Source organism: Acyrthosiphon pisum, chromosome A1, assembly GCF_005508785.2.
Source record: "Acyrthosiphon pisum isolate AL4f chromosome A1, pea_aphid_22Mar2018_4r6ur, whole genome shotgun sequence".
In the NCBI taxonomy this organism is placed as follows: domain Eukaryota; kingdom Metazoa; phylum Arthropoda; class Insecta; order Hemiptera; family Aphididae; genus Acyrthosiphon; species Acyrthosiphon pisum.
Genome location: NC_042494.1, coordinates 83,737,574 through 83,755,035, shown reverse-complemented (window position 1 = coordinate 83,755,035; position 17,462 = coordinate 83,737,574). Strand labels below are relative to the sequence as shown.

Here is a 17,462-nt window from a genome sequence, read left to right as displayed (position 1 = left end):
GTATATTATACCGAGGGTGCCCATAAGGGGGTCCAAGTGTGAAATGATAGTAATTTTTTTAATTGTAAATAACAAACTATTTTTACTGATGATATCTATGCCTACTACATCGTTTATCTGAGTTGTATATTTTCTGTTATTTAATTAAAGCAATTTTGTTGGTTCTTAGTTTTATTTTATTGTCACCCCCTATAGGTTCTGATTGACGGGCACCCTTGTATTATACATCAAACAATATGGTTACAAAAAGAGTCTCTTTACGGCTGGTCGGTAATAAAACAAATGATACCTATACAATTTATATTCAACCACCTACTATATGTATGTGCAGTATGCTGCAGTGTAAAATCACTGGCCTTAGTTTCGGAAAACACTGCAGACACGGAGCATAATAATATTATACGTTTGCGATGCAGTGAATACAATCGTGCTGACGTCGTCACCGTAATGACGAAATTCAATTGACCAAACGACCGTATCGATTTCGCCACCGAAGTTTTTCTTCCGCCAGGCGTAATCCCTTTAAGCATTGCTCACGCGTCCTGCTGCACCTCTTGGGATTTACTCCGATGCGGTACACATTATATATATACCCGAGCACGTTGAGGGTCATTTTATCGTATGAGTCACATTATGTTAATTCGAACTTGTAGAAAAAAAGCATTTGGCACAGCATCCACGCAAAGAAAAACAACGCGTGCAACGTATTGTATCTATAATATTACGATTATGTGTCAAGTATGATAATAATAGGTACGCGTTTTAGAAGTGGTATATAATATTCAATATTTAGTTAGGAATATTATAAAAAAAAAATTGATCAAATTAATTCCGTCGATCAAACAGACGTCGACAATGACACGTGGTACCTTCGCGATATTCTATTATGCAAATAATATATATAGGCACTATGCACACGTGTATTTTGGAATTTTATAAACGTTAAGTTTATTTTTCCTGCGCTTCATAAAAACCTATTGTGTTGATGAAATGTTTACACTCGCACTGCTATTCATGTTGTATACATACACGTTGCTGAAAACGATCGCATAAATAATGAACACATTATGATAATATAGTTATTAATTTTCTTGTGTACTATCTGGTCGTAAAATCAGCGCACAATCCGGCAGAGTTATGAAAAAAAAAACATAGGTACAAAAGAACAACAAAAAAGTCGTATTAATTTTTAACTTGATCGTTACGAATTCGTTGTATGTCCCTCCCCCACACCTATACCAAAACGAGAGCGTATTATGCAACGAGACAGACAGTAAACATAATTATCGTTTTGCACGTGGGAATTTCGAAATGAAATAATGTAATGATGAGTTATTAACGAAGGTATATGTTTGTTTTTGAGCGGTCTACAAGCGAACAGAAGTTTTTTTTGTTTTTAAATTTAAAAAAAAAACCAATGATGTATATTATACATTTATACGTATTGTGTTGGAGTATATATTCAGAAGTTCTAATAGTATGAGTAGACGTACTGTTGTCTGTTGTAGTAATATTGGAAGTAAGTGGTAGTAATTGTAGTAGTGGTGGTGGATGACGAATGACCATATATATTATATACCTAAAACGGTACCTCTATATATAAGAATATTAATTATAAAAATATTTCTACACATTTTAAATATGTGGAGTATTTTTTGACGGAAACAACAATCGATCGGTTCACGTTCAAATTACATCAGTCAGTGGATCGTCGTACATTATATTATATACAATGCGGATGGAAATATAAGGGATGAAAAGAAATAGAAAACGGTTTAATAAAAAACTTCGAACCTATCTATTCGCGCGCATATCTCGGACTTGGCGACGGACAGGCGGCGGACGGAATAAGTACTTTGTTATATAATAAAATAATAATATATACTACATTATACATATATGTTTAATGTAATTTTGCTATATGCACAATATGTATGCATAATAATATACGCAAACGCTGCCGCCGCGGAAATCGCCGAGCGGAAGCGCACACCGGAAGCTCGAGCGCGTAATAAAAACAGGCGCGGGAATTTGATTGTGCGGCGTGTGTATATATTATGACCGACACACACAGCAAGAGATTGAGATAGAGACAGAGAGGGGAGCGAGAAGGAGAGGGAGTGAGAGAGAGTGATCAAGAGAGATTGGGACGGAAAGTTTTTTATTTTATTCTTACACAACAGCAACCATCATCGTGAGCTCTTACCCCGAGACGAGTGTACGCATAAAAACCGCTCTCTGCCCCGTAAATTGCACCGCCTGCGGCCGCATCGAAACTTTTAAAACATTCCTCTCTTTGTACGCGTATATACATATTTACACGACCCCAAAAAGCGTGCGGGGTGTACCTGCCACCTCATTCGAGTCCACGCAGGACTCTTTTATTATTGGAATTAATTCGGAGATATACGCGAGCGAGTGTTTATACGTATAATATATATATACATATTCGTTCACGCCGACAGGTTTTACACGCCGAATTATTGTCGGCCGCCGCCACTCCACCCAGCAGCACCCTTCGGACCGCGGGGGACGCTAAAAGTTGGCGTAAAATTATACTCCGAGCATAAGCGCAGTACATTCATTTGTATATAATATATATATAAATGAGCTATATGTACAAGCCGCCGCTGCTATATATAGCTCGTTAACGTCTTCTGCTCCGGTGCAGCGGTGTGAGAATAGTAGTCTTCTACTCTGTCAAAGTTTTTCCGGGCGGTTTTACGATCCACGCGCCCGGGTCCCTCTCGTTATATATCACATAATAATAATATATATATATATGTATATACACACCGAAATCCGGTGGCGGATAAGGTCTCGTCGTTTACGCAAATTGGCGCAGTTCCGCGTGCGGGCGATGGCTGGAGGGTGACGTAGTGGTCCGCGAAAATTACGAGGACGTTCGTTTTACGACTCGGCGAGACGACTATATATATATTATATATAGGTGAGTGGCGGTGACGATTGCGGGCACGCACGTCCACCGAAAATCCGACCCTCGGTGGCTTAAAACCGTTCGAGAGCACTCTTCAGTTGACGGCGAGGAACGCGAAAAAAAATAATAATGAAACTAGTTTTTGAATATAATCGTCTGCTGCAGAAGGGTGCAGAAACGTTGGGCTACAGTGTATACAGAACTTTAAATGCACGTCGAAAATCGTCACGTGTCATCGCGTATATAGGTACATTACGATATTGTGCGTGTGCACTGTACACGTCTTCTTAAGAGCGGCGCTGCACATAATACCATTCGTATGTCTTTATTGTGTTTCTTTGCCGCGTGTTTTACATAATATTATTATTCGATGGGAAAATGTTTTGTTTGAAACCGCGAATCTCCGACGATGATATTGTCCACTACCTCTGCCGCCGCCGCAAACGTTACAACTGTCGACCCTCTGCCTGCTCTTGTCCCTGCGGCATTCGAACGTTTTATTATTGCACAACGCGTAATTGTATAATTTTTTTTTACACAGCCCAATTCTATAAACGAACATATAGTAACGAACAGCGACGATGTGCACTGCAATAAATTTGCAATGTGCATTATTTATAATTATTATAATATTCATCACTGCGCTCCCCAGCGTAAAATTGGACTTGAGACTTTAAAAAAAAAATCATAATTCACTGTTTGTCGAATGTAATAATAAAATGTCATTGTATGCATAATACTATTCATATGTCTTTATTGTGTTTTTTGGCCGTATGTTTTACATATATTATTATGTGATAGGAGCCGGGAAAATGTTTTGTTTGAAACCGCGAATCTCCTCCGATGACCACCTCCGATGATCCTATGCCTGCTCTTGTCTCTGCGGCATGCGAACGTTTTATTGTTGCATAATAATAAAATTGTATAATTTTTTTACACAGCCGAAACCCAATTCTTTAAGCGACCATAGTACCGAACAGCGACGAGGTGCACTGCAATTTGCAATATTTATAATTAGGTATTGTAATATTCATCACTGCGCGAAATTCGACTTAGGACTTAAGAAAAAAAAAACATAATTCACTGTTCGTCGAATGAAATAATAAATGTTGTTAAAATGTCATTTGTACGTCGTACGAGTAATATATTATTATAATAATATTATATAGATAAAGACGAAATTATTTCTATTTTCGTGATGCCCATCATATACCGCATATGAGGTTATTATTTCAAGTCGCATGTTTGTCCGAGTATATTACTTTATAAAAATAAAACTCATACATTTTGACGTATTATAAGTCATTAAAGTGGCGAGCATCATTTTTCGGTTTTAAAGTAGGTATAATAACGAACACACGTGCAATGTATGTATTTTTTGTCGTTTCGCCAAATATAATGCGGCGTGTTATTTCTTCGAGTAATGATTTATGCGTACTTTTTGTTTTCGTCTTACAATCATATTTATTTATAATATACAATATTATATGCATATACCACCGGCGAAAACTTATTGTCTCTCTATATAGACGCGCCCATCATCTTATCCGCTTTCGTTTAAAAATAATCATTTTTTTTATTTCGTTTTTTTTTTTACAGTACACTCCGTCCCATGAATATTTTAAATTTAAAAGAGCATATTTTAAGTGCACATATAATAACGACGTTTCGCATGTAAATGCATATTTTATCGTGCACATTTCGGGGTTTTTTTTTTTAAAGCCGCACATATAAATCCGTTTCCCGCTCGGTGTATGTAATAATAATAATAATAATATATTCAGCCTTTTTTTTGTTTGTTTGTTTGTTGTACAGAGCCGCTATTCGTGGCGTACACTGCAATATATATTCTACACGTTATTAATGCATACAAATATTTAAGCGGTTTCCCGAACATTTTATGGAAATAATAAATAAATAATCGATACAAACGGTTTTCGACACGCGCTCGCGATAACGTTTGGCTGTATAATATTTTAATATATATGATATATGTATACATATAAGTAAGCTGTACGACGAGAAATTATGTATTTCGACACGTGTCGGAAAAAATTCTCTGTGCATTTAATATGATAATATAACTGTGAGGGGCGGCGTGTGTATTATGTATTTAATATAATATTATTGCTGTGTATTGTTTCAGTATATATATGCTATAGTCTGCTGAGGCCCGACGAAAGTACACAAAATTATGTAATGTATTGCGTGTGGTCCCAATTATCCCTCGGGACCGAAAACCTGAAACGGTTGTGGGGGGAGGGGGCCCCGGAAAATTTGAGCTTTCCGCAGTTATATTTTCATACATAAAGTTAAAAGTGGACGACGAGAATCGCTTTGGAATAATTTCGCTTAATGTGAATGCCACGTATAAAATCGCATATACGGAGCCTTAGGTGCATATATATATATCAGTAATACTCTTCGGCCGAGGAGGGTGCGGAGGATAACACTTAACCTCTGCGCACGTTCATTGCGAAATGTCTCGCGGGTGCGGCGGGGTGCGTGAATATGTGCAGACGACTATACGCGGGGTGCGATTACGGCTTGTTCCCGCAGAGGGTTGGCCAGAGACTGCGATGACGACGGAGCAAGGTCAAGCACGCTCGTGTGTGTGTGTGTGTGTGTGTGTGTGTGTGTGTGTGTGTGTGTGTGTGTGTGTGTGTGTGTGTGTGTGTGTGTGTGTGTGTGTGTGTGTGTTTGCCGACCCGAACGTGCGTCATGGTCGGTCGCAGTGAAGTACGTCGTCAAAGCACAGACTCGTATGAGAAGAATAAGTGTTGGGAAAAAAATTATATATAACTGCACTTGAGACTCGAAGTGCAGCAAGAGACCCACGCGGATTATTATTTTCCGTTCGATTTAATTGGAAATTTTAGAGCTTGAAAATATTCCACCGCTTATACTTATACATATATGCGATACACCTGCTGCTACATGTGCTACAGTATATACATATTATTATTATAATATGCTAAGCTTGATATAATGTAAATTATATTATGATGTTAGTAATAAATTATGGAAGTATATGAAAATAAGGTTGTCGCCACTGACATTTTATTTTATCGTCTAGTTTGACGATGAAAGTACCTATAAGTTTCGTCTCAAAATTGACGCTTTATTTACCTAACCTAACTTGCTGCAGATATCGATTTGTTCCTAAAGTTGTAAATGTGTGGTATATCAAATATCAAATATAAAATATTCAAAAAAATCAATAACTACAATAATTAGTAAGCGAAGTAATATGTATCTGGCAGCCCCATCCGAAAAACCGATATCCCGTCCGAGCTCATCGGAGCTGTTGTGAGTACGCTATCGCGCGACACGATCATGTTGTAAATACAATATATTAAACGAAGTACGAAAGTTTTCTATTATACCTACTACTGTGTCAAACGTCGTAGTAGACCTATGGCAGCGCATGATAATATATAGAGGACGTAGGTCATAGGTATAGGCTTAAGGTCAACTTAACGTTTAAGACTTAAGTATAAACATCTAAAATTGATGTAAAAACCTCTCGACGGTGCGTAACCGGTAATACCCCGTGCGTGCCACAACGTGTATTATAATATATTATTTTGTTAATTGCCTGTCGACACGAGTATACTATACGTTTAAGTATAAAAATATATATTAATTGTATTATACTACATGGCGTGCATCCACCTATGGTCTGGTGTGCATAACGGAAGAGGGAGAGGAATCCGTTCGGTAAAGACAACTACAGTTTTCCAAATACGAGACACATTCAAACGGAAAAATAAATAACAAGATGAAAATTAAATCGTTTAAAACATCACCGCCGCCCCTCGTGCCTACAATATTATATATATACCTACCGATTTCGCCGTCGAGACGACGTTATTCGCTATCCCAAAGCAATTAAAAGCATACCTGTGTAACGAGACGTAGACTCACGTGCGCGATTAAATCGTTCTCGTCGCAATAATTATTATTGTGTCGCGTACAGCGGCTGACTCGGCGCGTTTCGTCGTTTAACATAATATTATAATGCAAAGCTTACGACGACAAAGACTACAATTGCATTCATTCGCTCTCGTCCCTGACATTATAACCAACACCACGAGGTAACCAGCTTCGGGATTATGCACGATAATAATAAAGTCATTAGTGATTAAAGTCTATAATGATAAGCACACATTTGTAATAATAGACAAAAAAATGATTTTTGGTGCAAAAATGCTGTATTTCAATTCACACTCGATTTTTAGGTGGCTTGACTTGTGAAAACGAGTTGTCAACAATTAATTCGTCAATAAAATCAAAACAGAACAACGCACTTTTATACAGTCCAAAAAATCCTATCCTATTATATAAAATAGGAAATATTTTAAGTGATACTCGAACCACTTTCATTCAAAGGCCTAGTTACACCTAAGTATATGACGTGTGATTAAATTGTTGAGATTATATACCAATTATTGAACTACCTCTGCACTGTACCTATATATTAAGTATGTAATATTTAAACAAATAATAAATAATAATAAAACGTATCCATATTATCAGTATTATTATTTACTGAATGATATTATTTAATGCACACAATATGATATTATGACAGCAACTATCACATTTTTCTCACGGTGACAGTCTCTATAAGCTATTATCATGACAATAGCTGTCACGAATAGTCATGATGGCAACTATAGCGCATTTTACTATTGGCTTGTGGACCCTTGTGGATCTAAATACCTATAGGTAGTAGAGTTGTACATGACCTACCTATATCCAAACCGTATATCAACGGTATGAATTAAAATATTAAATACCTATATGTATGCATATTGTGTATATAATATCATAGAACATAATATTATATCAAATATGTGTTAAAATTAATACCTAATGAAATAACCATAGAACATTTTATGTGAATATTTGATCGACAATATTTTTAAGCATTTTCTGAAAGTTTTTAATTCATTAATATTGTATTTAAACAAAATAACCCCCACGTGGCCACATCATACCCTTGTATATGCCTCTGCAGTAACATATAATTTACAATATATAGGGTGTAACAGATAAAATTGATTTTTGGAATAGCTTCTATTCTAATCAATATTTTAATTATTTTTTTTGTATATAATTTATAGTCACTTGCGCTACACATATATTATACAAAAAATATTTTTATGTTTTAACACTGAAGGTAAAAAATAAAAAATTTGATTTAGATATATTCAAAATAGCAAATTTGTGAATCTGATTATAAGAACAATTTTGATAGTAAAAATATTCAACTAAGTCAAATAGTTTATTTTTTAGAATTTTTTTAAATATCAATATTTTTTTGATTAAATGAATTTGGAACGTAATAACTTTTTTCAAAATATAGGTACTATCACGGTCGGTGTTATGAAAATATGAAAATCGTTTGGAGGGGGGGGGGGGGGGTTTCTAGGGTAACGTGTACGTATTCGAACGCGCGATTCAATCTATATTCCGGCACAAAAGTCGTAGAAAATAGTCGAAATTACTCGACCCGTGTACAATATAAAGTGATGCTCGTTCGATCCTGGACATAGGCATTCCGTGCGAAATTCTCGGGGGTGCTGCAGCCTTGGTACACTATATTGTGTTGTGTACAATACGCACATAATAATATATAATACAATAATGTTCTAATACAGAGCGAGTAGTACATATAAAGGCGCCGTTTAATTCCACTATCCACGCGCTACACAATTATCCGTTCCCGCGCATACCGTATATTATGTTTACTGCGACGGACTTGTCATTAAACTATATTATTATTATGTGATAATGTTGTGTGTACGAGCACGCGTAGTTTAACCAGTCTTCCGGCAATGCAGAGAAATACACATTACTATATTATAGTGCCATCGCGGCGCAACACTTAAAACTATAAAACGCAAAATATATTATACTCATATGCGATATATACTTTACATACTTAACGCTCCCCCCACACCACTGTCGCACATCTGAAGCTCGGCCGAGGAAAGAGCGCGATTAAACATGTGCTTGATGCGCGAAGGCCTTCTTGAATAATTATTATGTACTTTAACACAGTGATATTCGTTTTTAATTGTATTTAATGCTTATTTGACAGTTTTATTATTATGGATACAATATTATATAAATATACAAATAAAACCTAGAAAGAGGGGACAATCCACCCATCTCTCAAATACGCCACTGCCCTATATATGTTTACTGCACGATCGTGTTATCCCATTTGTCCGCGTGTTTGTTATACGCATATGGGTAAAACGGAAATTCCCTTTGTGCACTGCTTATACTGTAATTCATATATTATACGAATGCATACTGCATCGAGTACGCCATAACGTCCTGAGGCATGGACGAGAATGTCCAGGGAGCTGAAAGGTAAAATATCTTAAAGTGAAATTAGTCTAAAAAATATTAAGTTAAAAGTAAGTCGCAAATATTATTATTTTTTATAATTTATTCAGAAATTACAATGCTGTCAATTTTATATAGAGAAAAATGTTCTTTTAAAACTACAAAATGTTTTTATTGTCATAATTGTATCAGTTTCATTTTATTTATTAACTAGCTGTCCTTGCCATGGCGTTTCCAGTGTAATGTTATACTTTTTGGAATGTTTATTGCCTGTGGGGTATATTAATTAAATCACAGCCGAATCAATAGCTAAAACATGACACGGTGGATCTAATTTAGTATTTACTAATAGGAACCAATGACCATCTACCACCACAAATCCGAATTAGGGTAAGTGGTTATGTAAAACGACTCACTTTTATATATTTATATTGATTACTAACTACAAACCCTAAGGCTGGACTCAACGAGTTAAGTTTAAATTAAGTTAAGTTATGTTTTTTCGTCTGTGTAAACGATAGTAGTTAAAATAATGCTTCGATTTTCAACTTAATTATCTTATTATTATTTGTGGGATAGGGAATAATTTGTACTTTTGAGAGGTCAAAACAGAAAATTCCTGGTCGTTTTCAATAGCATCGGCAAAATTCAAATTTAACAAATTCAAATCCCATTACGTTTTTCTATGAATAATTATAAATCCAAATAATAATATCGCATGAAGCAAACATTAATTACCTATTCATTTATTGTTAACGATTGTATAGATGTATATATTTACAGATCGCATTTTCCCCAAAAAAACATTTTTGGCTAATAAACAGAAATTTCATATTTAAAACTATTTACAATAGCTAGGTACCTATTACAATTGATTCTGTTTTTTCGGCAGCATTCGACAAATTATGAAAATTTTTCCTTGTGTAATATACACATGGACTGAAAGTCGGTGGTCGAGACGTGCGTCGTATATACAGCTGAAACACACCCGACCCGCGGACCCTTCTCGTTGATTTACACCCGACTTCCCCTCCCACACATGGGTCTGCTGCACATCGGGTTTTCGTCTGGGGACATCGAGTGTGTAAAATATATATAAATGTGTACGTACCTTTTGTATATTATTGTACTCGACGCGCGACCGCAAACCGCGTCTCTGAAAAGGATGCGCATAACTCTATTCGTTTATACGGCCGTGGCCATGGCCACGGTGTATATATATGCGCAATAATATATATATAAGGCTTGTTGTACTCTATACACACATGCGAAGAAGCCATTAGAAGTTTTCCGCCCGTGATTCGGTAATTCGTCTCGGAATAACCGAAAAGTTTTGCGGTTGTTATGCATGCGACTGCAGCAGCAGTCGGGGGCGCCTTTGGGTCCCCTGCCGCACTGCAAAGGGCCGCGAGGGGGGAAAAAATGAACGAGACGGAGACGAAGAAAATGGGCGAAAGTTATTACGACATTATACGGTTTCCGGTCCGTCCTTGTAGTATTATTATTGCGAATATATTATAATACGTCCAGCCGCCGCCGCCGGACAGAAGGACACGGAGACAGAGTGAAAAAACTTTTACACACTCGTACCGTCGTCCCTCGCCCACCCCCGTCCGACAGCCCACTCGCCGCAAATAACGTATAATATAATAGCGCGCGCGTCAAACTTGCAAACACACGCGATATTATTATTTCGGTTCCGTCGATTCGGATTTAAAATTTACGATCGAGGGAGTCGGATTATATACGGTGCAGCTTGCTGGCGGGCGAGCGGACGATACGGACAACGACGACCATACAACAACTATTATACTACTACGACTACACTGCTCCAGCTATACGACACTAAATAAAGCACTTTGGTTTCGATTTTTTCCCTTTTTTCGGTCACGTATATATTGTGTATGTATAATGTATATAATACCACACGATATTTTTATTGGTACAATATGTGGTGCGTCTATACTACATACGCTCGAACGCAGATAACGTAATAATATTATAATAATAACCGTATACCACTACTGCTATACTCCACGTCATCGGCGAAATCACCACGTACGATTTGAACTTAAAAACATAGTACAAGAAATCGTTATTACAACATAATATAATCCGAGCAGTGCCGTAGAACCCGCGGGGCGAGAGGTTCATTGCACCAGGAACCCACGCCTCAATGGGGCCAATACTTGAAATAATATGATTGCCTACACTTACTAAAAAGTAATAACAAAATATATAGTATCAACTTGACGTAGTTGTCTTGTATAGGTACCTACTACCTATAATCTATAAATTATGTTGTTTATATGGACATAAATATTTGGTGGAACATTACTATCTATTAAAGACACTCATTTGAAATAAGGAAATGTCAAAATGTCGAATGTTATATTAGTAGAATAATGATAATACCGTTTGTTGTTATATACTATGTAGCAGCAATCCGGTTAACCCAGTGTGTGACAAACTGGCAACTTGCTAAATTTCAATACTTGTTACAATTACACAAAAGATTTAAGAAATTCCACGTCACAGACATTGGTATTCTCAATATAGAAAAAAACCAAACCAAAGAACTAGATTTAGAAAAAATAATCAAACATTTTGCTAAATCAAATGCTAATGCCAGAAAAAAAATAGCTTGTATTAAGAATAATAATTATGCCTGTATAATGTTTATTTGTATCACATTATTATTAAATACAACCAATTATATTATAAACATTTTTCTTTTACATTTATATAATACTAGCTGATCCCGTGCACTTCGTTGTCCGTTAAATGTACCAACTCTATATGACTCAAACTTTGTTCAATTCGTTATTTAATATCTGGTGTATGGTGTTCAAAATTTATCTTCACTTTTCTGTTGCCCGAAATAAAAATTTTGATTCGCAGCAGTATATTATCAGGTAGGCAATCTACCTGCGATACATCGCGGACCCCGTGCTGTTTGTACGTAAGTGTATGATTTAACTCTAAAGTATCAAAGTTATACCAAGTTTGACGTTTTTACTTAATTCCACCTACCATGGTTTAATATAATCAATTAATACAAAATCCTAACCTAACCTAACCGTACTAAAATCCAATTAATAAAAAAAACCAAAATGAAACCCTTTTTAGAATATTTTCAGATTAAATATTAATGGAAAATAATGGGCCCCCAGATTAAATTTGCTCTGGGGCCCATATAATTCTAGCTACGGCCCTGAATACGAGAATAATTTATACATATATTGTGCGTTTGAGTTGGTCGTAGTTGTCGAACAAAACGCGAACGGTGTGTGAAAACTGCTGCAGCGGTTTGTGCAGAGTATATTATTATGTCCTGAAGTTTGACCTTTTCCGAAGAGACTACTAATGGACACGGCCCTTTGCAAACGGAACATCCGTTCGCCTCACTAGTTTTCGGGTTTATTGCAATTTTGAGCGATTAAGCTTAGGTATAAAGAATTATCCGTTTAAGTACACAATTGTTATATTATATTCCAGAACAGCTTGTTGCTGTTAAGTGAAGTGTTCACTGTACAGATTAAATTCGTCAAAAAATTAAAACCGACTTAGGTGCTTAAAAAATAATATATTTACTTATTAGTTATTGCTACAAGTGGTTTATTCGTGACATTTTGAACTGCATGACAAAATTGTTTTTCGGCACAAACACTTTTATTCGTCTTGCCGTGCCGTTTTAATGATACACATTTGATAAGTGATAACGCTGATAACCGAACTTAAAAAAATTGAGAAGTTACTATATCACTTAATGTTAATGTGTAGGTACTTTTATTCGCCTTTTAACAATGTTAGTAATAAGTACCTATTTAATATTACGTCAAAGGAAATTTTAAATACCTTTTTTTGCTTATAGCATTCTGCATTTCATATAATCATATTATAAAATAAACCTGAAAATTATCATGGTGGATTGAACAACAAAATAATAAATTCAAACCCATTGTAAAAGGTCTACTTATTTAATAATAATAATTGTATAATATAATATTATACGGGTCCGCTGCACAAAGGATCGGATCGCCAAATATACAGCAATAATAATAATGGATTATTTAACAAAAATGTCGCTGTGGAAACATTAAAAACAAAAAAAATTATACCAATTTCACTATTAAAATAGTAACGATGAGTAAATAACGCAAATAGCCCGTTTGGCCACTCGCCAGTGTGGCGGCCCATTGTTTTGGACTTTTTACACATACTATTATGTCATGGACTATACAATAATGTACACTATATTCAGCGTATATAAACAGTTACATTGATAAATAATGGCAATAAAAGGCGTGGGAACTCGAAATCGGAGTAGAATGCAAATGGGAAAAAATGTTGAAGAAGGGCCAATTTCATGGTAATAATAACAATAATAATATAAGAACAGTAATAACTTGGCTTTTTCGGACGTACCCTCCTCATACATGCAGCTTTTTGAATATGGAAACCATTATAATTTCATACTGAACCTTGTTAGTATTTCTTTGATCAGATAGAGACGATATTCTACAATTTCCGTTTCCGATTTCCTTATGGTCTATAGTTTTAGTGTGTATGTGTTTTATATGTACCTATAACTTAATATTATAAAAACTTTTCAATAACTCGTCATAGTAATTAGTAACATTAACTTAACCGGTAATGTATCATTTATATATAATATAATATGATGTAGTTCAATAATATTGAACCTATTATACCAACTTTCATGCGGAGTGGAAAGCCTCCTCCCCCTATAATATATGCAAACGAAATCGGAAATACTAAACCTTAAATATTAAAAGCTTGTAATGAATAACATATAAATATGAAAAATAAAAATAAAATATCCTGTACAGCGGTTACATATAGCACCATCGTATTATAATATTATAGGTCGATAAATTAGATATAATTTAACACTATAATATACAATATAATATAATTGAATAACCTAGAATAATGGTTAAAATTTAGTAAAATTCAGTTTGATTTTAACAACAACAAAAGATAGATTTGTATTAGTGAATACGAAAATACATGTCAGAAATGAATGCCTATAGGCATTTTTTTAATTCTACAAATATCAAAAAACGAAGAATCACAATCAATTAAAAGAAAGTAATTGAAAATTACAATTCTGAATTCTTTATCACATTGTTCGAATGTCATACTCAGAAAAAGTATTAATAAAAAAAAGATTTGGTTACTATTTTATTACTGAATATTCGGTGAAGAAAATTTTAGCGAAGGTACAGTTTATCCAGAACTGGATAAACTGTAGACTATTCGCTACAGGTATATAATACCTATCACTTAGCTAATTTATTCTGTAATCAGTCGAATTATTGCGACACATATATTATTGGTTAAACACCATATATATTATTAATTCTGTAATCAAACCATTCCACTCTGGTGGTGCCGTGGTGCACACGTTCTTTGCTGTGTTATTTAAATTCCACTCCAAAAAAGTGTTTACAGATTAAAAAAAAAAACAGTTTTAACATTTTAAAAATACCACTGCTGTAGGACCAAAATTTATGCATTCGTCGACACAGAACCCGTGATCGACTCGAGCACTCCAAAAATCACCTACGCAGAGATATATTTTTGAACTCGTATAGCTTTTTGTAGACATCATCTCAAACAATAAATTAACCAAAACATTATGAACACATTATTTCAAATGAAGTAATAAAATAAAACTTGGATAAAACTTTTCGGAAAGGATAAAACCATTCCGTTACGTGGGATAACGTCCTGTTGAATGCATTGAACCGACCCATATTTTCGTGGTTATGGCCTGACAATATGGTTGGTTTTAATATTATTTTTATTGTAAGAACCAAATTCAGCAATTGGGTACATAAAATAAAAGTTTACAATAGATAAAAATATTATTAAGTTACAAAAAAAAATATCTAGGAACAAACTTTAAGCCATGCTTGTGATGGTGATGGAGAGTTACATTAAATTAAATTGTTATACAAGAACGTATACACAAAATATATACACAGAATATATGCTGTTGGTATATACCTAATATTATAATAATCAATTAAATTACAAATAATTCGTATCTATAAAATAATATCGTTTAATAAAAAAACATTCCTTTGGAAAATTGTCAATACATAACTATACATCAGTATGCATATTCTTGTTTTGACAACACGCAGTGTACGCAGTATAATTTTATATAATTTTTTTTTAAATTATTCGTTTATTTTTATTCCGTAACCAGTTCCACGAAAACACCTATATAGTATATATTTTATTATCACATATTATTTGTTTGTACTCATATAATATACCTCGTTAATTTAATTATATTTTAAAAACAGTTTAAAATGACAAAACACAAGATCAAAATACATATACAATATAATATACAGGTGTATAAACTATACCTAATATTATATTATAGTATATTATTATAGCCTGTATAGGTAGATCGTATATTATTATGAATTTGGTATGAATGAAGTAAATAATAACTCATTATTCATTATTTTTGATAGAATTTTAAATTTTTGATAAAATCCGTTTTAATTTATATGATTCAGAGTTCAGACACGCAAATATATTGTTAACAAATATTTATTTTATTAGTTCAGTGCAGTATTCTCGGTAATTCGACCCACTTCAAATTTTGAGTTATCAAAATCTTAATGTGTTATTGTTATTTAAAGGGGAATTTTATTTGTTCAAGTTGTCGAGAATTTCGAGTTATCAAGGTTTGAGTTACCGAGAGTACCCATACTGTATTTTAATTAAACAAATTAATTTCCAATTTATAACTTTACACTTTACAGCATAAATATTGTGAAATATAAATCCAAACATTTTACACTCAGGTCCCTGGATGGTATGTCGTATTACACATTGTCAGCTGATAATAATTAAATACCGTTTGTACAAAAGGCTCGAGTTGGTTTTACGTATAATCGAACGGCATACGTACAGCATACTACTCTACTCGACCATTTTTTTATTACTCAAAAACTATTTGTTCAACGATCGATATTTACGTTTACATAAAAATGTCAATAAAAATATTCTACTTCCATTAATATAAAACAAATAAATAAATATTCCAATGTATTTTCAAATTAAAAATATTTCCGCCGGTCGTATAGTATATTATGATACGAATTGATAGTGGTTTTACTCTTACTGCACAGGTTGTAGCTGGCAAAGAACAACCTACGCGCATGGCAAAAGTTGGATTGTGTATTGCAACATTTTCCAAAAAGAACAAAGAGTATGCACTGTTAAAATAATTACCCTGTATATACGAACAGATGACATAAATAAAATTAAAAAAAAAATAATAATACACAAATAAGCTTATTATAAATTGTAATATTTACTGACGTTAATTAACAACAATACGTCGTGCGCACGCCCTCTATATGTGTGTAATATTATTTTTATACAACTCACATAATTATCCCATTAAAAAAATGAAAATAAACATCAAGATGTATACCTATGATATATCCTAAATAGGTACCTCAGTGATATACGGATACGGATGCACAATAATTATGATGATCAGAAAAAGAAATACGAAAGACATAATATTATTTTCGAGATCACGTGTGGTGTTCCGATATAGGTATAGCCTTGGAGATATTGCTTAAAGAAATTTTTATAGGTTCATATGTATACCATAATACGTGATGTCCATTGTGTATCTACCGGAAATATAGAACCAAACAGAGTCAAAATAACCGGGAACCCAACACAAGCGGAAATGGAATTTCGATTTCGATCTTCAGCTCTCCCTTTCCCGAACTGTGCTGTACACGACTTCATCAATGTCACTGCATAAAACAATCACATAAAATATAAATTAATATACGTATCTATGTGTTATGATTTCGTGGCAATTAATTCATAAATTAATAAAAGTCGATCAATAAAATAATTACGATCGGCCGATATTAAATACTGAATTATGTGATGAGATAAAAATATCACACGCTTAGTGCTGAACCGCATTACCATATTGTGTGTCGAGAGTAATATGCTCCCTTCCCCTCCCCTCCGATAAATTAAGAGGTGCATATTTTATTTTTTTTTTAAGGGAAATTTGATCATAATGTGTTAGAATTCCCTTGCAGACAAATACAATATACTATTGGCCACGGAAACTTTT

At 34.2% G+C, this 17,462-nt stretch overlaps 1 long non-coding RNA gene across 1 annotated transcript; it reads left to right on the top strand.

Moving 5' to 3' along the window:
* The first annotated feature begins 13,523 nt into the window (after positions 1 to 13,523).
* On the top strand, positions 13,524 to 17,155 carry LOC100569987. Its single transcript, XR_511140.3, has 3 exons — positions 13,524 to 13,673; positions 16,483 to 16,562; positions 16,811 to 17,155. It is a non-coding gene; the product is annotated as an uncharacterized LOC100569987 (long non-coding RNA).
* The last annotated feature ends 307 nt before the right edge of the window (positions 17,156 to 17,462 follow it).